Source organism: Mercurialis annua, linkage group LG5, assembly GCF_937616625.2.
Source record: "Mercurialis annua linkage group LG5, ddMerAnnu1.2, whole genome shotgun sequence".
NCBI lineage: Eukaryota > Viridiplantae > Streptophyta > Magnoliopsida > Malpighiales > Euphorbiaceae > Mercurialis > Mercurialis annua.
The window spans coordinates 34,605,336-34,630,654 of NC_065574.1; positions in this window are offsets into that span (position 1 = coordinate 34,605,336).

Consider the following 25,319-nt stretch of genomic DNA (forward strand, 5'->3'; position numbering starts at 1 on the left):
AAACGTTACGAAATAAATCCTAACGTTTAACCTTTTTAGCAATTTAAGTCAAATGTTTAAAAAGTTATGAAATAAATCTAAACGTTACAAAACAAATCCTAATGTTTCACCTTATTAGTTGTTTAAGCCAAACGTATATAACGTTACGAAACAAATCCAAACGTTTAAAACTTTAAAAAATAAATCATAACGTTACACCTTTATAGCTATTTAAGTCAAACGTATAAAACATTACGAAACAAATCCTAACACTTCACCTTTTTATCGATTTACGCCAAACGTTTAAAACGTTACATAACAAATCCTAACGTTTCACCTTTTTAGCGATTTAATCCAAATGTTTAAAGCGTTACGAAACAAATCCAAACGTTTATAATATTACGAAACAAATCCGAACGTTTCACCTTTTTTGCAATTTAAGACAAACGTTTAAGACGTTACAAAACAAATTCAAACTTATAAAACATTACGAAACAAATCCCAAACTTTCGCCTTTTTAGCGATTTAAGCCAAACGTTTAAGTTACGAAACAAATCCTAATGTTTCACCTTTTTAGTGATTTAGGCAAAACGTTTAAAACGTTAGGAAACAAATCTAAACGTTTAAAATGTTACGAAACAAATCCAAACGTTTCACCTTTTTAGCGATTTAAGGCAAACGTTTAAAACATTAAGAAACTAATCCAAACGTTTGGAATGTTGCGAAAAAATCCTAACGTCTCACCTTTTTAGGAATTTAAGCCAAACATTTAAAACATTACGAAACAAATCTAAAAGTTTAAAACGTTACGAAAAAAATCCAAACGTGTAAAACGTTACGAAATAAATCCAAACGTTTAAAACGTTATGAAACAAATCCAAACATTTAAAACGTTAGGAGAAAATTCAAATGTTTAAAACGTTACGGAACAAAATCAAATGTTTAATACGTTGCAAAATAAATCCAAACGTTTAAAACGTTACGAAACAAAATCCAAACGTTTAAAATGTTACGAAACAAATCCTAACGTTTCACCTCTTTAGCGATTTAATCTAAAAGTTTAAAGCGTTTTAGAATTTATTTGTTATGTGATCGGTGATTAAAATATTTTTAGTTAGAATCCGTATTAATTGCAAATAGTTATTGTAATTGCCTAGATCCGATAAGACAACTACGACGGAACGTGGAATTCGAGGAAAGTAAAACCGCTTTGCTTGATTGAAGGCTATGGATAGCAAGTAGTGAGTATACACTATTCTTGCGTATTATACGCTATATTTATTTTATGATGTACTACACATCAGTGTTAAAATTCATCACATGATAATTATTTTCTCGATATATATTTGACTTTGTGTATCGAATTATCGATTATATTGCATTGTGAAAACTAGTATATGATCCATGGGGAACGAGCTACCTATTGGGCATCAATAGGATGTGTGATCACCAGTATTCGGGTAAGTCATAGAATTAGTGTCTTACAACAAGTGTTCAACCATGCTCAAAACGATATACAAACATTACAATAATACGATTAATTAACAAAATCGATCAACCAATCATGGTTGTCGAAACCTATTAACCGCGATTCCCGATTCTGAATCAACTATCTCATATAATAAAATCGAACTCAAATTCTCAAAATTATTCAATCAATTGACTATAACCACGTATACAACGAAAGATCAATACGACCAGTTTACTACGACCGGATTGTCAGCTATGCTCAAAATCAACCCCTGTGGGTATAAAATATTTTAATACAAAATATTTTATACACAAAATTTTCCACCCTGTTTAAAAGACTCTACGTCTTACACCTTATTTTTCATTCAAAATCGAAATACCTTTACCGTTGAAAAACCATCGGTTTTGCTAACCCTTGAAAAATTTCAATATATTCACATTTTAAATCCGAAATTTCCTATTACTTTCCAATACATTTGCAAATCTATAAAACAGTTCAACTGGCAAAATTTATGTTCTCTTTAATTCAAACTTAAAACACTTTTTAAATAGTTTATACTTTTCTCGTAAAAGTCAAACTGTGGCAAGATTTCCCGTATTCAAAATGCACATTGATGTTTCAAACATCCAAAATTAAGTCACTTTTAAATTTTCTCAAACAAAACACTATTTGAAGAATCGTTCAGCTGAAAAATTTATTTTTTCTTTTGAATCAAATTTGACAAAAATATCTTCCTTTCCTCAGAAGGGTAAATTTAGCAATGCAAATCTCTTGTTGTGAAACACCTTTATATCAATACACAAAAATACTTGGACTATTTAAAATTTGAAAAGATAAGGTCTCTTTTAAAAATACAGTGTATACATACACATGAGCATAACCAATATCATTAATTTACAAATCCTTAAATCACAAATCGAAAATTGTCATGAACACTTCCTAATTTGAATCTAACCATAAACCGCACTTGGAATAACTATATCTCGAGCGCAATCTCAAAATCACTCTTACTCATAACCACAAGATTCTGATTCTACAGACCAATCACTCAACGTAAACGTCCAATAACCATCACCATCATCACAGAGTATTTGTCTAGCTGCCTTTCGGTAATAGTTTCATAACCATTTGAAATCCAACAACTTTATAAATAAATATATCACAAGACTCGCGAGTTCGTTTCAAAATATCTTTCTCAAAACACTTTATCAATAAAATCCATTTTTCATAATTGTGCACCAGGGTGATGACAGCTCTCATCCCCAAAGAGTTGTTGCATCCAACCCTAATCATTTCTATGCACGTGATGCATGTACTATTATGAGTGTATCAATTATTAATTTATCTTTTATTTAGTGAACATACTCAGTGTTCAATGAAAACCTATTCGTGACATTCAAAATGCATGTTCATGATATGTCTGGGCACAATTACGTGTTGAAAATATTTCAAATATTTTAACAATTTAACTTTTGAAATCAACTTCTCAATAAAATATTTGCTAGACGTTACACTCTGTGAGATGTGCACTCAATAACCTCAAAATATTTCTCAAGTTCCTTACTTGCAACCTAGCAAATACTCGATGTTATATGACAACTCATCCTTATAACTTCATTACAACTCTATCATATTAGATATCCCACTAACCTCAATTTATACTGAGCTTATTCCCAAAGAAATAACACATCAATATCTTCCTACAAAACTTACCGCCAGCTCCCGCATCGCATCATCAGACTTGATGGAAACACCAATGTATTAATACACCGATCTATCTTCTCGGTTCAGTGTTTCCAATATCCGTCCTAGGATAATCAGAAATCATCAACCAATCCAAGAAAATATTTCCCTCATCTTCCTCGATGTCGAAACCCAAAGATTCTGATCCAACAACAATATAGCAAACCCAGCTTATCCCCAATTGATACTATATCAAAACATGGTCTGAACAAAAGTTCGACTCACAATCAAACCAAAAATTAGGTAATTACCATAACCGCATGAAATAAATCATCCCGCGTGCTACTTCGCACGAATAGATGAAACAAAACAATTAACTTAGTCTAACAGGTAAGCGAATTATACAACAAAAATTAAAACCAAAAATATTACAATTTTTACAACCCATAAATCACGTAAGCATGCCATTGAACAAAATTAACCGAATATACTTTGAGACAAAATCAAGATATGCTAAAACAAGCTTGAATTTTCGTAACAAATCATTCTGTAACATTTAATCTTCCAAGAAAACGATTCAAAATTTATTTTGAAATCTTAAAGTCAAATACGCAAATTTTCAAATTTTGTTGAACCCCACGGTTAAAACAAAATCACAATTTGTAAAAGTCTCTTCTTATTTATCAATTTCTTTAAAACGGATACCCAAGTATCTCAAACCATAAATTCATCGAGCTAGCCGATTTATTACAACTATCAAGCTCAACTCCTAAATTTGGGTGACCCAAGTCGAACCCAAAACAACAGTTTATAAAACGTATTCAAAATATTTGTAAATTCAGAAAAATATTTTAATCAAATTTCCACCTTTCCAAATTTGGGAGCTCAACTTAACCCAACCGCTAAACAGTAATTTAAAAACTCAAGTGAGAAATCTTTAATCTCCAACATCTATTCCGTAAATCCCAAAAATTTAAAATCCTGACATACTACAACATGATAAAATAACTTCAACATTAAATTCTTAAAACAATGGCTCATCTCATAAAATATCATTTTCAAATCATCGCTTGTTAACACCAAACCAAACATAATAGTTCAAAATACAAGAATTTCTTTTTACTGGTAACTCAACCAAAATCAAACTTTTTAAGAATTTAAAATGACTCGTCGACTATTCGTGCTTCGGAGTTGAATCAGGTTTTGTCGCTTGCCAGGTTTTCACGTGGATTAGTAAGCAGTGAGTTTGTAGTGCTATTTACCGCTTTATTAAGTACCGCATCATATTTTTAATATTATATATGTTTTTGAACTGTTTTTACGATTATGGATCTGGATTGGAACAAGCTACTCGATAGGCTCGTATCAAGACTGTGTGAACCGGTATATACTCTGGGATCGGCAGACTATGGTCTTACTTACGCTGGTAATTTGACGAGGACTTGTTCCCGTCCACTTTGGGTTTATTTTTCGGTATGCTATGTCATTCTCACGCTGGGATCATTTCAATACTGTATTCCATAATCATATTATATATTAGTATAAGATGTTTTGATTTAAGGGTTTTAAACTTAATAAATGTAAATAGTATTGCGAACTCATCTCAGTATGTCGACCATGTTGTTTTCCCAAATTTTCCAGGTTTATGATTTGAAAGTTTGGTTGATTTCCGTGTCTTCATTCCCCGGAGGTTCTTTAATTTTAGAATAAAAAGTCAAATTGATTTAAACTCTTAGACCGCAGTAGTAGTATTGATTATTTATGTTTTAGACTATTGATTGTTGGGATGGTCCAACTGTTACTTTATTTTCTTTGGCATGATTGAAGTGTTTATGGTATTTTATATATTGCCATACTATTGGAGGTTTTCTTAAGATAAGCATATTTAAATTATATGTTGTTTATATATACTGCTAGATTAGGCTGAAGTCTCAGTTGCCCCCGAACATGTGGTTTTCTGCAGGTACATAGTTATTTATGATATTTAGATGTTTTCCGCAAGGCTTGCTACGAGTGTTGGTACAACCATACCCATACCCTAGCACCGGTCATGATATTTGAAATTGGGTCGTGACAAAACGTTTAAAACGTCACGAAACAAATCCTAACGTTTCACCATTTTAGCTATTTAAGCCAAACGTTTAAAACGTTTCGAAACAAATCCAAACGTTTTACCTTTTTAGCGATTTAAGACAAACGTTTACAAACGTTACGAAACAAATCCAAACGTTTCACCTTTTTAGGTGATTCAAGCCAAACGTTTATAACATTACGAAATAAATACAAACGTTTCACCTTTTTAGCGATTTAAGCCAAACGTTTACAAAAGTTACGAAACAAATCCGAACGTTTCATAATTTTAGCTATTTAAGCCAAACATATAAAATGATATGAAAGCAATCCAAACATTTGAAACATTATGAAACAAATCCAAACATTTTCCCTTTCTAGCGATTTAAGCCAAACGTTTACAAACGTTACGAAACAAATCCAAATGTTTCCCCTTTATAGCGATTTAAGCCAAACGTTTACACACGTTACGAAACAAATCCAAACGTTTCACCTTTTTAACGATTTAAGCCAAATGTTTAAAACGTGACGAAACTAATCCAAACGTTTCCAATGTTACGAAACCAATCCAAACGTTTTAAACGTTACGAAATAAATCCAAACGTTTCCCCTTTTTAGCGATTTAAGCCAAACGTTTACAAACGTTACGAAACAAATCCAAACGTTTCACCTTTTTAGCGATTTAAGCCAAACATTTAAAACGTTACGAAACAAATCCTAACGTTTCACCTTTTTAGTGATTTAAGCCAAATGTTTAAAACATTACGAAACAAATCCTAAAGTAATGTTTAAAAACGTTTCAAAACAAATCTAAATGTTTCACCTTTTTAATGATTTAACCAAAATATTTAAAACGTTACAAAACCAATGCTAACGTTTAAAACGTTACCATACAAATCCGAACGTTTCATCTTTTTAGCGATTTAAGCCAAACGTTTACAAACGTTATGAAACAAATCCAAACGTTTCATCTTTTTAGCGAATTAAGGCAAACGTTTAAAATGTAACGAAACCAATACAAACGTTTAAAACGTTACGAAGCAAATCCAAACGTTTCACCTTATTAACAATTTAAGCTGAATGTTTCAAACGTTAGGAAACAAATCCAAACGTTTCACCTTTCTAGCAATTTAAGCCAAACGTTTAAAACGTTACGAAACAAATCCAATCGTTTAAAACGTTACGAAACAAACTAAAGTTTCACCTTTTATTGATTTAAGCCAGAGTTTAAAACGTTACGAAACAAATCCTAACGTTTCACCTTTTTAAAGATTTAAGCGAAACATTTAAAACGTTACGAAACAAATCCAACGTTTCACCTTTTAAGCCAAATGTTTAAAACGATTCGAAACAAATCCAAATATTAAAAACGTTACGTATCAAATCCTAACGTTTCACCTTTTTAGTGATTTAAGCCAAACGTTTAAAACGTTACAAAACAAATCCTAATGTTTCACCGTTTTAGAAATTTAAGCCAAACATTTGAAACGTTATAAAACAAATCCAAATGTTTAAAACGTTACGAAACAAATCCAAACGTTTCACCTTTATAGCAATTTAAGCCAAACGTTTAAAACGTTACGAAACCAATCCAAACCTTTAAAACATTTCAAAACAAATGCAAACGTCTCACCAATTTAGCGATTTAAGCTAAAGGTTTACGAATGTTACGAAACAAATCCAAACATTTCACCTTTTTAGAGATTTATGCCAAACGTTTAAAACGTTACGAAACCAATCCGAACATTTGAAACGTTATTAAACAAATTCAAACGTTTCCCTTTTTTAGCATTTAAGTTAAATGGTAACAAACGTTACGAAACAAATCCAAACGATTCACCTTTTTAGCGATTTAAGCCAAACGTTTAAAACGTTGTGAAACAAATCCAAATATTTAAAACGTTACGTAACAAATCCTGACGTTTCACCTTTTTAGTAATTTAAATCAAATGTTAAAAATGGTACGAAACCAATCTAAACGTTTAAAATATTAAGAAACAAATCCAAACGTTTCACCTTTTAAGAGGTTTAAGTCAAACGTTAACAAATATTACAAAACCAATCCAAACGTTTCCCCTTTTTAGTAATTTAAGCCATACGTTTAAATCGTTATGAAACCAATTCAAACGTTTAAAACCTTCCGAAACAAATCCTAAGGTTTCACCTTTTTAGCGATTTAAGCCAAAACGTTTAAAACGTTACGAAACAAATGATAACATTTCACCTTATTAGGGATTTAAGACAAACCTTAAAAGGTTACGAAATAAATCCAAACATTTCATGTTTTTAGCGATTTAACCAAACGTTTGAAAAATTATGAAATAAATCCAAACGTTTCCCTTTTAACGATTTAAGCCAAACTTTTAAAATGTTACGAAACAAATCCAAACGTTTAAAACGCTACGAAACAAATACTAACGTTTCACTATTTTAGCGATTTAAGCCAAACGTTTAAAACGTTTCGAAACAAATCCAAACATTTCACAGTTTTAGCGATTTAAGACAAGCGTTTACAAACGTTTCACCTTTTCAGCGATTTAAGCCAAACGTTTAAAACGTTACGAAACAAATCCAAACTCTTCGCCTTTTTAGCGATTTAAGCCAAACGATACGAAACAAATCCAAACGTTTCACCTTTTTAGTAATTTAAGGCAAACATATAAAACGTTACGAAACCAATCCAAACGTTTAAAAGGTTACTAAAAAAATCCAAACGTTTCACCTTTTTAGCGATTCAAGCCAAACGTTTACAGACGTAACGAAACAAATCCAAACGTTTCACCTTTTTAGCGATTTAAGCCAAACTTTAAAAATGTAACGAAACAATTCCAAACATTTCCAACGTTACGAAACCAATCCAAATGTTTCAAATGTTACGAAACAAATCCAAACGTTTCCCCTTTTTAGCGATTTAAGCCAAACGTTTAGAAATATTATAAAACAAATCCAAACGTTTCCCCCATTTAGCGATTTAAGCCAAAACGTTTACAAACGTTATGAAATAAATCCAAATGTTTCACCTTTTCAGCGATTTAAGCCAAACGTTAACAAACATTAAGAAAGAAATGCAAATGTTTCCCTTTTTAGTGATTTAAGCCAAACGTATAAAACGTTACGAAACCAATCCAAACGTTGAAACCGTGACGAAACAAATCCAAATTTTAGCGATTTAAGCCAAACATTTGCAAACGTCACGAAACAACTCCAAACGTTTCCCTTCTTAGCGATTTAAGCCAAACATTTACAAATGTTACGAAACAAATTCAAATATTTCACCTTTTTAGAAATTTAAGCCAAACGTTAACAAATGTTACGAAACAAATCCAAATGTTTCCCCTTTTTTGCGATTTAAGCAAAACGTTTAAAACATTACGAAACCAATCCAAACGTTTCCAACATTATGAAACCAATCCAAACCTTTCAAACATTACGGAATAAATCCAAACGTTTCCCCTTTTTAATGATTTAATCCAAAAGTTTACAATTGTTACGAAATATATCCAAACGTTTCACCTTTTCAGCGATTTATGCCCAACGTTTAAAACGTTACGAAACAAATCCAAATGTCTAAAACGTTACGAAACAAATCCAAACGTTTCATCTTTTTAGCGATTTAAGCCACATGTTTAAAACGTTACGAAACAAATCCTAACGTTTCTCCTTTTTAGTGAATTAAGCCAAATGTTTAAAACATTACGAAAAAATCATACTGTATCACCTTTTTAGCGATTTAAGCCAAATGTTTAAATCGTTTCGAAACAAATCCAAACGTTTCACCTTTTTAGCAATTTAACCCAAACATTTAAAACGTTATGAAACCAATCCAAACGTTTAAAACGTTACGAAACAAATCCAAACGTTTCACCTTTTTAGCGATATAAGCCAAAAATTTGTTAAAAGTTATGAAACTAATCCAAACATTTCATCTTTTTAACAAATTAAGTAGAAGGTTTAAAATGTAACGAAACTAATCCAAACGTTTAAAACGTTACGAAACAAATCCAAACGTTTCACCTTATTAGCAGTTTAAGCTAAACGTTTTAAACGTTAGGAAACAAATCCAAACGTTTCACCTTTTTAGCAATTTAAGACAAACGTTTAAAACGTTACGAAACAAATCCAAACGTTTCAAACATTACGGAACAAATTCAAACGTTTAAAACGTTACGAAACAAACTAAAGTTTCACCTTTTAGTGATTTAAGTTAGAGTTTAAAACGTTATGAAACAAATCCAAACATTTCACATTTTTAGCTATTTAAGCCAAACGTTTAAAACTATATGAAACAAATCCAAATATTTAAAATGTTACGTAACAAATCCTAACGTTTCACCTTTTTAGCGATTTAAGCCAAAAGTTTAAAACGTTACGAAACAAATCCTAACGTTTCACCGTTTTAGCAATTTAAGCCAAACATTTAAAACGTTACAAAACAAATCCAAGTGTTTAAAACGTTACGAAACAACTCCAAACGTTTCACCTTTTTAACATTTTAAGCCAAACGTTTAAAACGTTACCAAACGAATCCAAATGTTTAAAACGTTATAAAACAAATCCATATGTTTCACCTATTTCAGCGATTTAAGCCAAACATTTAAAACGTTACGAAATAAATCCAAATGTTTAAAACGTTACGTAACAAATCCTAACGTTTCATCTTTTTAACAATTTAAACCAAACGTTAAAAATGGTACGAAACCAATTCAAACGTTTAAAACATTAAGAAACAAATCCAAACGTTTTGCCTTTTTAGTTGTTTAAGTCAAACGTTTACAAATATTACGAAACAAATCCAAATGTTTCATCTTTTTAGCGACTTAAACCAAACGTTACGAAACCAATCCAAAAGTTTAAAACATTAAGAAACAAATCCTAAGGATTCACCTTTTTAGCGATTCAAGCAAAAACGCTTAAAATGTTACGAAACAAATGCTAACATTTCACCTTTTTAGTGATTTCAGACAAACGTTTAAAACATTACGAAATAAATCCAAACGTTTCTTTTTAGCGATTTAAGCTAAATGTTTGAAACGTTACGAAACAAATCCTAACGTTTCCCCTTTTTCACGATTTATGCCAAACTTTTACAACATTACGAAACAAATCCAAACGTTTAAAATGCTACGAAACAAATCCTAACATTTCACCATTTTAGCGATTTAAGCCAAATGTTTCTAAACAAATCCAAACGTTTCACATTTTTAGCGATTTAAGCTAAACGTTCACAAACATTACGAAACAAATCCAAACGTTTCACCTTTTTAGCGATTTAAGCCAAATGTCTAAAACGTTACGAAACAAATCCAAACGTTTCCCCTTTTTAGCGATTCAAGCCAAACGTTTACAAATGTTACGAAACAAATCCAAACGTTTCACCTTTTTAGCAATTTAAGCCAAACATATAAAACGTTACGAAACCAATCCAAACGTTTAAAACGTTACGAAACAAATCCAAACGTTTCACCTTTTTAGCAATTCAAGCCAAACGTTTACTAATGTTATGAAACAAATCCAAAACTTTCCCCTTTTTAGAGATTTAAGCCAAATGTTTAAAACGTTAAGAAACCAAGCCAACCGTTTCCAACGTTACGAAACCAATCCAAATGTTTCAAACGTTACGAAACAAATCCAAATGTTTCCCCTTTTTAGCGATTTAAGCCAAACGTTTAGTAACGTTACAAAACAAATCCCAATGTTTCACCTTTTTAGCAATTTAAGCCAAACGTTTACAAATGTCACGAAACAAATCCAAACGTTTCACCTTTTTAGCAATTTAAGCAAAACATTTAAAACGTTACGAAACTAATCCAAATGTTTCCAACGTTACAAAACCAGTCCAAACGTTTCAAACGTTGCCAAACTTTTACAAATTGTCACGACCCATTTTCATGAATCGTGACTGGCGCTTGGGTATGGGTATGGTTGTACCAAAACCCGTAGCTAGCCTTTGCGGATAACCAACAATTATAATTTAAACAATGAACCTGCATAAAACCAATGCTCGGGGTAACCGAGACTTCAGCCTAGTTCTAGCAGTTTATAATATTTAACATAATTAATAAATGCTCGTACAACTACGAGTCATTAAGATGGCATATATATAAATAAAGTATAACATGCCAAAGAAAATATATCCGGTCGGACCAATCCGACAAACAACTAGAATATAATAAAGACTTCTAGTTACTACTGCGGTCTAAGAATAAAACAGTTTAATAACTTTATCAAAATAAATGGAACCTCCGAGGAAAGTAAATAAACGAAGATCAGCTGACTCTCTCAAATCATAACCCTGGAAAATTGGGAAAAACAACGGGGTCAGATATACTGAGATGAGTTTCTACCACTATTTACATTTATCAAGTGGAAAACCTTTAAAACTGTTTAAAACATTTATAACAGGATTACGTTTAATAGTTGCAACCCTAATCCACAATACTACATATAACCATAATCCAATAGGCCTGGTCCCGAGAGCTGAGCTACACCGAGTTACCATCGACCACTCTTAATTCATAACCAGAGTCCTGAGAATTGAGCTACACCGAGTTACTCTACTGGTCCCGAGAGCTATGCTCACACGGAGTTACCACCACATTTCACATACCTTATCTAGATCAATACCGATGCGCACACAGTCCTAATGATGCCCATTAGGTAGCATGTTCCAACTGAAAGACATAATGATAAAACAGTTCGAAATATACGTACAATATATATTTATATATTAAAATAACAATTTACTTAATAAAGCGGTAAATAGTAAGTACAAACTCACTGCTTGCTAATCCACGTGAAAACTCCTGGCAAGCAACCTAGACTCGGTTCGCCTCGAAAGCACGGACAGTCGACGAGTCTAAACACAAATGAATAATTATTAAAACAACCCTAACTCTATAGAGTACTAGATACCACATAGGACTAGCACAAACAACAAGTTAAGGTAAGGCAATCCAGAGTAAACGTCATACACAGATAAACATCAAACGTAAACAAACCAAGCCTATTGAGTTCCCGCTTTAAAATCCAATTCGGAAAATATTATTTAAATAACATTAAATAATAAAACAATCCAATTTCCAAAATAGTGGGTTAGACGAGTTACCGATAACTACCAAGCTAATCTCACATGTCGGGCGACCCAAGTCTAGCCCGACCCAAATATTTTATCAAAATATAAATCAGAGTTTATAATTCCAAAAATAACTTTGATAAAATAATAAATTTAAATTATAAACCATAGTTTATAATTAATAAAACAACTTTGATAGAATCAAAAATAAAATTCAAAATAGACCCAATAGCTTAAAATTTAAGTAACCAAAGTTACAACCAATACTTAACTAAAGTAAGTTAAGAAAGCGTTTAAAAAACTAAATTTATAATTTAGCCAATAACAAGCTAAAAATTCTCAAACGATAATTTCCCAAGTAATTATCCCAATAAAAGATTATAAAATACTTTGACAATTTATAATGCTACATAACGATATTATTCAACAGAGTAAACCGTTACCAATTAAAGTCAAATTGATATTAATAACTAGACCAACGCCTAGTGCCCCAAATAAATCAAACTATTCATATAATATATTTCTAATAACCCAAAGTATACAATACCAACTCCTAAGATAACTTACCACAATATAAATCAATTGATTTTCCAACAACTCAAGGTAAAACTAAGCAACATAACATAAGCCAAAACATTGATTAGACCACCCATCAATGTGGTATCCAAATAATCTTTTTAGCCACTTAATAAGTTCTTAAAACAATAAATTATTATGAAGAACGACCTTCATCAATACCATCTTAATTCTATTCCAAGGAATCTAACCAATCAATGAATAACCAAAAACTAGCAATCTAAGACAAACCTTAAACAAAAATTCCAGATTTTTAGTAAGCCTAAAACATTATTATAACTCAAAAACTTCAACAAGTTGATTAGTTAATCAATTTCGTCAACCCTACTAATCCACCCAAGGTATAAGTGACATAAACAAGATAATTACAATACAAATCAACATTTACAGATTTTAGAATCAAAACAAAATAGAAAATATAAGACAAGCCACCCAAAATAATGAATCAAAACATCATCTAACAATTTCTACAAGCCATAGCAATAGATTAGAGTTACATACCTCTTGAAATGGACTAAGAACAATCAACAGAAGGAAATCAAGAAAATATAACAATCCAAATAAGCCTATGACAACATAAAAGGAAGAACAATGAATAGGAAACATGATTGAGTGTTAATCCAATGATTTCACAATAGAAAGGAGTGAATAAATACTTACAAGTGATTAAAAAGGACCAAGGAATAATAGGAGATGAAAATCAGAGAGTAACAGATGTTTTAGGGTTTTAGAATTGGGTGAAAACTGATTTAATTCGTTAAAGTCGTATTAATAGAATTTCAGCGTAAACGATCGTTTAAAAATAAACGGTCGCTTAAAATGGTTTGAACTAACGTTTAGGAACCGTTTACGGGATCGTTCAAAACACTGTAAGCACAAAAACAATTGTAAACGATCATTCATGGAAGGAACTATCGTCCAAACGATCCTGAAAGTTCAAAACTCAATTTTCCTTGGCCAAAAGAAGGTTTAAACACTTATAACAATGCCAAACATCAATGAAAAGATTAAGAACACCAAACCAAGGTTTCAATGAACCAAACCACCAAAAATCAACACCAAACACCTCGGAAAGTTCATAAAAATAATCCGAAAAAACATGGGATATTACACAAACGTTACGAAACAAATCCAAACGTTTCACCTTTTCAGCGATTTAAGCCAAACGTTTAACACGTTACGAAACCAATACACATGTTTAAAACGTTACGAAACAAATCCAAATATTTCACCTTTTTAGCGATTTAAGCCAAACTTTCACAAACGTTACGAAAGAAATCCAAACGGTTCACCTTTTTATCAATTTAAGCCAAATGTTTAAAATGTTACGAAACCAATCCAAACTTTTAAAATGATACGAAACAAATCCAACCGTTTCACATTTTTAGTGATTTAAGCCAAATGTTTTCAAACGTTACGAAACAAATCCAAACGTTTCACTTTTTTAGCGATTTAAGCCAAACGTTTAAAACGATACGAAACCGAATCAAACGTATAAAATGTTACGAAACAAATCCAAACGTCTCACCGTTTTAGCAATGTTAGCCAGACGTTTAAAACGTTACGAAACAAATCCAAACGTTTTCCCATTGTAATGATATAAGGCAAACGTTTAAAATGTTACGAAACAAATCCAAACGTTTCTCCTTTTTAGCGATTTAAGCCAAACATTTAAAACGTTACGAAACAAATCCAAACATTTAAAACGTTACGTAACAAATACTAATGTTTTACCTTTTTTGAATTATGCCAAACGTTTCAAACGTTACGAAACAAATCCTAACATTTCATTGTTTTAGTGATTTAAGCGAAACGTTTAAAATGTTCAAAAACAAATCCAAATGTTTAAAACGTTACGAAACAAATCCAAACGTTTCACCTTTTTAGCAATTTAAGCAAAACAATTAGAACATTACGAAACCAATCCAAACGTTTAAAATGTTACGAAACAAATCCAAATGTTTCACCTCTTTTGCTATTTAGGCCAAATGTTTACAACCTTAAGAAACAAATTCAAATGGTTCACATTTTTATCTAAGCCAAACGTATAAAATGTTACGAAACCAATCCAAACGTATACAACGTTACGAAACAAATCCAAACGTTTCACTTTTTAGCGATTTCAGCCAAACGTTTACAAACGTTATGAAATAAATACAAACGTTTCACTTTTTAGCGATTTACGCCAAAAAGTGAATACGCTACAAAACCAATCCAAACATTTAAACAATTACGAAACAAATCCAAACATTTCCCCTTTTTAGCGATTTAAGCCAAACGTTTACAAATGTTACGAAACAAATCCAAACGTTTCACCTTTTTATCAATTTAAGCAAAACATTTAAAATGTTACAAAACTAATCCAATCGTTTAAAACAATACAAAACAAATCTAAACGTTTCACCTTTTTAGCAATTTAAGCTAAACGTTTTAAACGTTACGAAACAAATCCAAACATTTCACCTTTTTAGCAATTTTAAGCTAACGTTTAAAACGTTACGAAACAAATCCAAACGTTTCAAACGTTACAAAACAAATCCAAACGTTTCACCTTTTAGCGATTTAAGCTAGACATTTAAAACGTTACGCAACAAATCCGAACGTTTCATCTTTTTAAAGATTTAAGCCAAATGACTAAAACGTAACTACACAAATCCAAACGTTTCACCTTTTAAGCGATTTAAGCCAAACGTTTAAAACGATACGAAAGAAATCTAAACATTTAAAACGTTACATAACAAATATTAACGTTTCACCTTTTTAGCGATTTAAGCCAAACGTTTAAAACGGAATGAAACAAACCTAAAGTTTCACCGTTTTAGCGACTTAAGCCATACGTTTGAAATGTTACAAAACAAATCCAAATGTTTGAAACATTACGAAATAAATCCAAACGTTTCACCTTTTTAGCAATTTAAGCCAAACGTTTAAGACGTTACGAAACCAATCCAAACGTTTCACCTTTTTAGCGATTTAAGCCATATGTTTACAAACGTTATGAAACAAATCCAAACGTTTCACCTTATTAGCTATTTAAACCAGACGTTTAAAACGATACGAAATAAATCCAAATGTTTCTTCTCTTTAGCGAGTAAGCTAAACGTTTAAAACGTTACGAAAGAAATCCAAACATTTAAAATGTTACGTAACAAATCCTAACGTTTCACCTTTTTAGCGATTTAAACCAAACGTTTAAAATGGAATGAAACAAATCCTAACGTTTCACCGTTTTAGCGATTTAAGCCATACGTTTAAAAAATGTTACAAAACTAATCCAAATGTTTAGAACGTTACGAAACGAATCCAAACGTTTCATCTTTTTTAGCAATTTAAGCCAAACGTTTAAGACGTTACGAAACCAATCCAAATGTTTCACCTTTTTAGCGATTTAAGTCAAATGTTTACAAACATTATGAAACAAATCCAAACGTTTCACCTTTTTAGCTATTTAAACCAGATGTTTAAAACGTTACAAAACAAATCCAAAAGTTTCTCCTTTTTAGCGATTTAAGCCAAACGTTTAAAACGTTACAAAAAAAAATCCAAACATTTAAAATGTTGCGTAACAAATCCTAACGTTTCACCGTTTTAGCGATTTAAGACAAACGTTTAAAACGTTACGAAACAAATCGTAACGTTTCACTGTTTTAACGATTTAAGCCAAACGTTTAAAACATTATAGAACAAATCCAAATGTTTAAAACATTATGAAAAAATTCAAACGATTCACCTTTTTAGCAATTTAAGCCAAATAATTAGAACGTTATGAAACCAACCCAAACATTTAAAATGTTACGAAGCAAATCCAAATGTTTCACCTTTTTATCGATTTTAGCCAAACGTTTACAACGTTAAGAAACAAATCCAAACGGTTCACCATTTTATCAATTTAAGGCCAACGTTTAAAATGTTACGAAACCAATTCAAATGTTTAAGATGTTACGAAACCAATCCAAACGTATAAAACGTTATGAAACAAATCAGTGTAATACCTTATATGTTTTCGGCGTGTTTTGTCTTGTGTTGACCTTCCCGAGTGGAAATTTTGTTTGGAGTTATCATTGCGAGAGATTCAAGGTTTCGTTCTAGATTATTTTAAGTTTTTATGTCAAAACTTTATTGGGAGAGTTTGTTTTCCCTCGTTGATGTCACTTAGATATGGTGTTATCATTTATGTCAAGTGAAAGTTAGTGTTATTACTGTTTGTGACCATTTAAGATTGTTTAGTGTATAAGTTGTAGTATTGAGTTATCGTTCGAGAAACAACTTGTTGAGTTTTGCTTACGCAAGCGCTTAAGTCGTTAAGCACGGAATTACCATGTTGTGGCTTGTGGTGCCATTTTTAGCATGTTCGTTGTTCTGGATTTTATCGAACCCTCTTGGTGCGTATTGTTAATTGTTGACTAGTTAAGTAATGTCGAGTTCCGTTGCTATTCAAACATCATGTTGTTTTATTAAATGAATTTTCAGATTTTAAACATTGGGTTATATTCGGGAAATTGATTTACACTATTTGGAAATTGATTTAATTTATTATTATTATTTATTATTTAATCATGAATTAAAAAAATCTTTTATAAATGGATTTTAAGCGGGAACTCAATAGACTTGTATTATTTTGGACATCACAATTTATTTGAGCTTTGTGTTTACTCTGGATTGCATTACCATGATTTGTTGTTTGTGCTAGTTCTATGTGGTGTCTAGTACTCTCTAGAGTTAGGGTCTATTTTTTATTATGATTTTATACCCTGTCTAGACCCGTCGACTGTTCGTACTTCAGAGATGAACCAGAGTTACATTACTTGCCAGGTTTCACGTGGAATAGCAAGCAGTGAGTTTATATCTCTATTTACCTCTTTATTAATCAAATGTTATATTTTGGAACGTGCTACTCGATGGGCATCATCGGGACTGCGTGCGCACCTGCAATGATTATTATGGCATCAAGGTAGGTTTGAGATGCGTCTCACCTTAGTGAGGGAACCGGTGGAACATACGTCTCCTGGGCTCACTATTTTATTAAGTGTTAGTCGGGGATCGGTTATAGAGATACGTCTCACCGACACGAGAATGGATTTAGAATTATGGTTTAGGGTTTCATTGATAATCCATAATGAAAATGTTTTATTTTTTCAACTTAATAAATGTAAATGATTATATAAACTCTACTTACTAAATATGACCCCGTTGTTTTCCCAAATTTTCTAGGTTTATGATTTGAGCATTGGTCGATCTCCGTTTCTTCATTCTCAGAGGTTCATTATTTTATTTTCAGAATAAAAGAGTCGAACTGTTTTAAATCTTAGACCGCAGTAGTAGTATCAGATTATTCATGTCATAGTCTTACGTTTATATTTTAGACTATTGTTTGTTGGATTGGTCCAACTATTATTTTATCTTATTTGGCATGATTACAGTGTTTATGGTATTTTATATATTGACATGCTGTTTGAGATTATTTTGAGATAAGCGTACTTTAAATATATGTTGTTTATATGTACTACTAGACTACGCTGAAGTCTCGGTTGCCCTGAGCATGTCGTTTTATGCAGGTACATTACGTTAAATGTGTTAAGATGGTTATGTGCAAGGCTAGCTATGGGTTTCGGTACGACCATCCCCATACCCTAGCGCCGGTCACAATTCATGAAAATGGGTCGTGACAAACTTGGTATCAGAGGTTTGGTTTCAAACCAAGGCCCTATGCATGTTAATTGTTATGTGTTTTTGGCATGTTAAGTTAATGTCAATTTTTAGGAACTACTGCGGAATTATTTTTCGAGTCTTGTCTTTGAAACGTCATCTTTTGTTTACAAAACTTTCTGCATACTCCTATAGGAATGTCGTGAGTCAGTTGTAAATGTTAACTGATTTGTTGCTTTGATATACTGTTGTTGTTTCACTGGGGTGATTATTGTTGGTTTTGATTTCTCGGAAAATCTTATATTGGTATTTTGTTTAATTCATACTTGGGTATGATGTTGTTTACCTTATCTTGTTGATGTTGCATTTCACCTGGAAAATAATTTTTGACTTAGTTGCCTTTAATGATTTTAATAACGCTGGATTATTTGGTGAGTAGTTTTGACTTTGGCCGAGAACATGGATTATTGAAAATAATATTTGTTTAGGCTTGGGTCTTGTTTCTGGTTTAAATGATTTTGATCGTAAAATCTTGTATAACGTTTTGTGACTTTACGTTGCTGACCATGTATTGGTTTTGTAATTCTTTAAGAAAAATTATTTTTGGTCTAACTGGTGCTTTGACATAAAAGTCAGATGAGTAGTCTGAGTATGATATCCTAAAAGGTGATTTTCATTACGTTGCCAGTAAAATAATTTTTCTCATATTCAAAACTTACTTTGACTAATGATTCGAAAAGAGTGATTTTTATAATTATTTTGAAAGGTGATACTGTTTTGAAGAATTAATATTACGTTTGTAACTTTAACAGGTTGTGGTTGTTTACACTTTGGTGTTGTTGGTTTCATACTCGATTAGCTAGTTATGGCCGAAGTATGTGTTTTCTAAAAGTTTGTTAAAGATTAATTGTTTACTCACTTAAGTGATGAGTCCTATGTTGCTATTTGGGTGACGTCGAGCTTCCTATTAAAAAAATTGAGATTTTGTTTTAAGTGCATTTTCCGGATTTACAAATATTTAGAATACGTTTTATAAACGGTTGTTTTGGGTTTGACTTGGGTCACCAAAATTTAGGAGTTCAGCTTGGAAGTTGTAATGACTCGTCTAACTCGATGGTTTTACAAATTAAGATACTTAAATACTTTTAAAGCAATTAACTTGTAAACGAGGTTTTGCCGGAAAATGATTTTTTTTTTTTTAAAACATGAGGCTCAAATTTGTACTTGAAAAGTTTTATGATTGACTTTAAATTTTAAAATGAATTTTGAAGTGCACTCTTATAAGATGATATAATTACAAGTTGTTTTTAATATGAAAATTCAAGCTTGTTGTAGCATGTCTTGATTCTGTCTTTTACGTATGTTTGGGTTAATTCTGTTCAAACGCATGCTTACATGGTTTATGGTTTATATAATTCGTAATTTTTGTTTTGTTTTAATTTGCGGTGTGTATCTCGCAAGTTTGGTCGGAATACGTTTATTGTTTTGTTGTGACCCTTCGTGCAGAGTAGCACATGAGGCAAATTAATTTCATTCGTTCTTTTGGCTTACCTTGATGTTTGAAGTGATTGTGAGGCGAACTTTTGTTTAGACCCTGTTTGATCTAGTTTCAGCTTTGGGATAAGCTGGGTTTGCTATATGATTTTTGTGGATCGAGATCTTTGGGTTTCGATATCGAGGGAGCTGAGGGAAGTATTCCCTTGGAACGGTTGATGGTTTCTGATTACCCTGAAAAAGGATAATGGAAATTTTGACCCGAAAAGATAGATTTGTGTGTTAATACACTGGTGTTTTTCGTCAAAATTGGACGATGCGAGGCGGGAACTGGTGGTAAGTTTTGTAGAAATATATGTCATCTGTTGTTTTCTCTGAATTAAGTTTCAGATTATTTGGTGTTTTATTGGATATTACTTTATGCTTATGAGTTTTAGCGAAGATATCGTTTTGATTTGTTTTGGTGTTTTTAATGAATATTACTTTATGCTTATGAGTTTTAGTGGAGATATCGTTTCGATTTGTTTTGGTGGTATCGTATGATTTGGTAGATTGTAAGTATGAAATTGAAGAAATATTTTAAGGTTGCGTGCGAGAATTTTGGTTGTGCTAAGTGCGGTATATAATTATATGTAGATTAGAAAACTTTCGTGAAAAATTACGATTTTGCTAAGAGGATTGTTAGATTAAGGGATTTGGTGATGCTCCATTTATGTTTTTTTACACTGGAATTTTAAAAGTAAGCTGTTTATTCAAATGTTTTGGTATATTGATATAAAGGTGTTTTCGTAAACAAAGAGATATGCATTACCAATTTTTACGTCCGGGTGGAAAAGCAATTTTGTCAAATTTGATTCAAAAGGAATAATTAATTTTTTCTGTTGAATGATTCTTCAAATCGTGTTTTTGTTTGAGAGTAAGACTTAAGAGCGACTTAAATTTTTGATATTTTGAAACTTCAATGTGTATTTTGAATATGAAGGATTTTTCCACGGTTTGATTATTTACGAGAAAATGATAAATTATTTAGCAAGTTTGATTTACATATCACATAAGTTTTATCAATCGAACGATTTCACAGATTGCAAACTTATTTAAAAGTAAGGGGAATCTTCGAATTTAAAAAAAATGCAAATATTTTGAAAATTTTCAGGAGTTCACAAAACTGATGGTTTTCCAACGGTAAAGGTACTTCGATTTTGATATATAAAAAGAAGGTGTAAAATGTTAAGTTTGTGAGACATAGTTAGGATGTAAGTTGATGATTAGATACTTAGATTATTACGACCTATTTTATTTTTGAATGATTGGAGGAATAAATAGGATTGAGATTTTGTTGCTAATCTGGAGATTTTGTTATCATGAGTTAAGTTTACGTATTAATCTTTTGAATGACGGTAAGAGTTTTGTGTTTATGATTCACAAAGTTAATGGTATTATCGAAATTGGTGTAAATCGTTGGACCAAATGATTCACATAGTGGTTGTTTTTGTCCAAAATATTATTTAGTTGTTGTGGAGTATTATTATAGATTGCTTTGGGTGTCGAGCTCGTTATAAGTGGATAAGTGAGTAGGTGTTGTTGAACGCAATATTTTATTAGCTTGTGTATTCAATACCCTGTATGAAACGATACAGTTTTGAATTGTAAGAACTATAGTTGAGCTTAGGGCTTGTTTTTGCACTTTGATAATGTGGAGTTAGTAATCATATAGATTTAAGTTAGTTTTGGAAGCCAACTTGTAAAAGAGTATTTGTGGCTCTCAATTGGATAATTGTTGATTATTTACATTATGTTGATCGAGTGATCGTTGGGGCATTAAGTTGTTAGAATCAGATTTTTGTGCATAAGTGTGTTGTGACCGTTTAAACTGCGACTTAGTTTCAGATTTAAAAAAATCGATGTCGAGTTTTTCATAGGTTGGGGAGAATGTAATACCCCATATGTTTTCGGCGTGTTTCGTCTTGTGTTGACCTTCCCGAGTGGAAATTTCGTTTGGAATTATCATTGCGAGAGATTCGAGCTTTCGTTCGAGATTATTTTAAGTTTTTAAGTCAAAACTTTAGTGGGAGAGTTTGTTTTCCCTCGTTGATGTCACCTAGATATGGTGTTATCATTTATGTCAAGTGAAAGTTAGTGTTATTACTTTTTGTGACCATTTGAGATTGTTTAGTGTATGAGTTGTAGTATTGAGTTATTGTTCGAGGAACAACCTGTTGAGTTTTGCTTACGCAGGCGCTTAAATCGTTAAGCACGGAATTACCATGTTGTGGCTTGTGGTGCCATTTTTAGCATGTTCGTTGTTCTGGATTTTATCGAACCCTTTGGGTGCGTGTTGTTAATTGTTGACTAGTTAAGTAATGTAAAGTTCCGTTGCTTTTCAAACTTCATGTTGTTTTATCAAATGAATTTTCAGATTTTAAACATTGGGTTATACTGGGGAAACTGATTTAATTTATTACTTTTTATTATTTAATCATGAATTAAATAATATCTTTTCGAAATGAATTTTAAGCGGGAACTCAATAGACTTGTATTATTTTGGGCATCACAATTTATTTGAGGTTTGTGTTTACTCTGGATTGCTTAATAATTATTTGTTATTTGTGCTAGTTTTATGTGGTGTCTAGTACTCTCTAGAGTTAGAGTCTGTTTTTAAATATGATTTTATACCTTGTCTAGACCCGTCGACTGTTCGTACTTCAGAGGGAAACCAGAGTTACATTACTTGCCAGGTTTCACGTGGAATAGCAAGCAGTGAGTTTATATCTCTATTTACCTCTTTATTAAGCAAATGCTATATTTTGTATATATATATATATATGTATAAACAGCTTTTGAACTGTTTTCGGCATTGTGGATTTGATTTCGAACATGCTATTCGATGGGCATCATCGGGACTGCATGCGCACCGGTAATGATTATTATGGTATCAAGGTAGGTTTGAGATGCGTCTCACCTTAGTGAGGGCACCGGCGGAAGATACGTCTCCTGGGCTCACTATTTTATTAAGTGTTAGTCGGGGATCGGTTATTGAGATACGTCTCACCGACACGACAATGGATTTAGAATTGTGATTTAGGGTTTCATTGATAATTCATAATGAAAATGTTTTATTAAAAGTTTTAAAAGTTTTCAACTTAATAAATGTAATGATTATATAAAATCTACTCAGTAAATCTGACCCCGTTGTTTTCCCAAATTTTCCAGGTTTATGATTTGAGCATTGGTCGATATCCGTTTCTTCATTCTCGGAGGTTCTTTATTTTATTTTCAGAATAAAAGAGTCGAATTGTTTTAAATGTGTTAAGATGGTTATCCGCAAGGCTAGCTACGGGTTTCGGTACGGCCATACCTATACCCTAGCGCCGGTCACGATTCATAAAAATGGGTCGTGACATTTAGGGTTAAAAAGTTACGTATTTATAAGGATTAGTTATGTTAAATTGTAAGTGAAAATGGGTCCTTGGAAGTTTCAAGGCTGGTCTCGAACAAGACCAGCAGAAATTTGAAAGGGTCTCGTTCGAGACCCCATGTCTCGAATGAGACTTTTCGAAATTTTCATCAGGTCTCTCTTTTGAGACCTGATTTGATCTTTTGTGGTTCAACCGCTTGGTTGAACCACAAACGAAGGAACCTGAATTCAAATTTAAAGTTTAACCAAACTGCATCGAACAACGAAACCGCAGAGGACTAGAATTATTACCGGAAAGTCATAAATAAATTTTTAAAATTTTACGGGGTATTACAGAAACAAAATCGTAACGTTTAAAATGTTACGAAACAAATTCTAATGTTTCATCTCTTTAGAGATTTAATCCATATGTTTAAAGCGTTATGAAATAAATACAAACATTTCACCTTTTTAGCTGTTGAAGCCAAGCGTTAAAACGTTACGAAACAAATCCAAACGTTTAAAACGTTAAAAAACAAATTCTAACGTTTCACCTTTTGATATATTTAAGCCAAACGTTTAAAACGTTACGAAACAAATCCTAACACTTCACCTTTTTAGCGATTTAATCCAAACGTTAATAACGTTATGAAACAAATCGTAACGTTTAAAACGTTACGAAACAAATCCAAACGTTTGAAACGTTACGGAAAAAATCCAAACATTTAAAATGTTACGAAACAAATCCAAACCTTTAATATATTGCGAAACAAATCAAAATGTTTCACCTTTTTAGCGATTTAATCCAAACATTTAAAGCGTTACGAAACAAATCTAAACGTTTAAAACGTTACGAAACAAATCCGAACGTTTCGTCTGTTTAGTGATTTAAGCCAAACGTTTAAAACGTCGTAAAAAAAATTCAAACGTTTAAAATGTTACGAAACTAATCCTAACATTTTACCGTTTTAAAGTTTAAGCCAAACATTAAAAATGTTACGAAACAAATCCTAATGTTTCTCCTTTTTAGTGATTTAAGCCTAACTTTTAAAACGCTACAAATCCAAACATTTATAACGTTGCGAAACAAATCCAAACATTTTAAACGTTAAGAAACAAATCTAAATATTTTACCTTTTTAGCGATTTAAGCCAAACGTTTAAAACGTTATGAAACTAATCCAAACGTTTATAACGTTACGAAAAAAATCTTCTAGTTTAACCTTTTTAGAGATTTAAGCCAAACGTTTATAACGTTACGAAACAAATCCTAACGTTTCACCTTTTTAGCGATTTAAGCCAAACGTTTAAAACGTTAAGAAACAAATCCTAACGCTTCCCCTTTTTAGCGATTTAAGTCAAACGTTTAAAACGTTACATAACAAATAAAAACGTCTAAAACGTTACAAAACAAATCCTAATGTTTCACCTTATTAGCTGTTTAAGCCAATCATATAAAACGTTATGAAACAAATCCAAATGTTTAAAACGTTAAAAAATAAATTTTAAAGTTTCACCTTTTTAGCTATTTAAACTAAACGTTTAAAACGTTACGAAATAAATCGAAACATTTAAAACGTTATGAGAAAATTCAAACATTTAAAACTTTACGGAATAAAGTCAAATGTATAAAACTTTACAAAATAAATCCAAACGTTTAAAACTTTAAGAAACAAATTCAAACGTTTAAAACGTTACTAAACAAATCCTAACGTTTCACCTCTTTAACGATTAAATCTAGGCGTTTAAAGCGTTACGAAACAAATCCAAAAGTATCACCTTTTTAGCTGTTTAAGCCAAATGTTTAAAACGTTACAAAACAAATTCAAACGTATAAAACGTTACAAAACAAATCATAACATTTCATGTTTTTAGCGACTTAATCCAAACATTTAAAGCATTATGAAAAAAATCCAAACGTTTCACCTTTTTAGT